The sequence below is a fragment of the Myotis brandtii genome, unplaced genomic scaffold (genome assembly GCF_000412655.1).
Source record: "Myotis brandtii unplaced genomic scaffold, ASM41265v1 scaffold486, whole genome shotgun sequence".
In the NCBI taxonomy this organism is placed as follows: domain Eukaryota; kingdom Metazoa; phylum Chordata; class Mammalia; order Chiroptera; family Vespertilionidae; genus Myotis; species Myotis brandtii.
This window is the reverse complement of record NW_005368569.1, coordinates 296,123-298,508: the sequence shown is the minus strand read 5'-3', so window position 1 is coordinate 298,508 and position 2,386 is coordinate 296,123.

Sequence of the window (2,386 nt, the reverse complement as noted above, 5' to 3'; positions counted from 1 at the left end):
CCAAGTGGCTATGCACCTCGCTGGCCTCACCCACCCACAGGGCGTTTTGGGGAGGCCAAGTGAGCCAGACAAACGTGTGTGGACAGACAGACGTGCGTAGAGAATGACATACAGACTGCAGGGAGCAGAGGGCAAACATACTGATCTGTGCAGAGAAAGGTAGACAAACGATACAGATCTGTGCAGAGAAGGGTAGACAAATGATATTAAAGGGTGGAGGAGGGAAGGAGGAGGCATCAGAAGGACCTGGCCTGTGGGTGGGATATCTATTTAAAACATCCATCATCAGACCTTTCAAGAAGGTTACCTCTTGCTATTATATTCTCTTTTTTTCTTTTGAGTTCATAATTTATTGTATAAATTGAGTATCATCACATGATGAGTTGACATGAGCTTCTCCAGGCATGGGAAATTAACAGATGAGGTACAATTTATAATTGTAGGGTGGGGCCAGGGCGGCAGAGTGAGGTGGGGACAAGCTGCACCCGGCCAGAATTTAGGGCCGAGATCCCCCTTAGAGATTGGCTGACTGTAATTGATCTTCATTTTGACATAAATCAGCACCCCCTCCCTTGCTTCTTGCAATGTGCCGGTTCCTGAAACAGGTCAGTGGCCTGATCTGGTCAATCATGTAGAGTAATTTCCCGCACCTGGTAGCATTCAGGTGCTAGTACCCCCTTTACCCTAAACCCGTGGTTGGCAAACGGCGGCTCTCAAGCCACATGCGGCTCTTTGGCCCCTTGAGTGTGGCTCTTCCTAAGCCTTAGGACAGCGATGGCGAACCTATGACACGCGTGTCAGTGGTGACAGGCGAACTCATTTTTTTGGTTGATTTTTCTTTGTTAAATGGCATTTAAATATATAAAATAAATATCAAAAATATAAATCTGCCGAGGCCGGTTTGGCTCAGTGGATGGAGCGTCGGCCTGCGGACTGAGGGGTCCCGGGTTCGATTCCGGTCAGGGGCATGTACCTGGGTTGCGGGCACATCCCCAGTGGGAGATGTGCAGGAGGCGGCTGATGGATGTTTCTCTCTCATCGATGTTTCTAACTCTCTATCTCTCTCCCTTCCTCTCTGTAAAAAATCAATAAAATGTATTTAAAAAAATATATATAAATCTTTGTTTTACTATGGTGGCAAATATCAAAAGGTTCGATTCCGGTCAAGGGCATGTACCTGGGTTGCGGGCACATCCCCAGTGGGAGATGTGCAGGAGGCGGCTGATCGATGTTTCTCTCTCATCGATGTTTCTAACTCTCTATCCCTCTCCCTTCCTCTCTGTAAAAAATCAATAAAATGTATTTAAAAAAATATATAAATCTTTGTTTTACTATGGTGGCAAATATCAAAAAATTTCAATATGTGACACGGCACCAGAGTTAAGTTAGGGTTTTTCAAAATGCTGACACACCGAACTCAAAAGGTTCGCCATCACTGCCTTAGGAGTACCCTAATTAAGTTCATAACAGTGTACCTACCTATATAGTTTAAGTTTAAGAAATTTGGCTCTCAAAAGAAATTTCAATCGTTGTAATGTTGATATTTGGCTCTGTTGACTAATGAGTTTGCCGACCACTGCCTTACAATTCTTTGCCACCTGCGAAGGGGCTGGCACATCATTTGGTCTTGCAATCCCCAACACACCTCGGATGTAAGTTTCCCTTAATCAACTCTTAGTTCCCAGATTGGAGTGGCCTGCTTCTTTCTTTGATCTCTCTCTTCCAAGACTCCGCTTATAGAGGTAGATTTTCTGTCTTGGGGCTCCTCCGTGGGTCTGCGTGTACAAACAGTTGCCAAAGGGGGCAGCTTACAGGTAAAATCCCTCAACAACCACAGATCAACAGGTGTCTGCTCAGGGACATCAAATCGCCTTTAGTGGGGTTGTGCAATGGGCACAGCCCTGGCCTGGGGGTCCTAGAACCTCCAATCCTAGCTCTCTGGCCCTGGTCCATACCGTGCCCCCCCCCTCCCAGTCCTTTATTTGTTCATTCATAAAATAAATGCATAGGGTTGGACAAAGGGCCTCTCAGGTTCCTTTATTTAAGACTCAGAGATGTTTCCCTTTATTCTGGCCCCATCCCTAGCACACATGCCCTCATGAGAGCCCCAGATGGAGCTGGAGTTCCCCAGCCTGAGACTCACCCCCTCCCACAGTCCGGGAGGGATGGCGGAAGCAGGGCAGGAGGCAGAGTCCAGAATGAACAGTTACCAAGGGAGGCTTGGAAGTGTCCTCACCCACTGAGGCCCTAGACCAGTGGTTCTCAACCTTCCTAATGCTGCAACCCTTTAATACAGTTCCTCATGTTGTGGTGACCCCCAACCATAAAATTGTTTTCGTTGCTACTTCATAACTGTAATTTTGCTACTGTTATGAATCGTAATGTA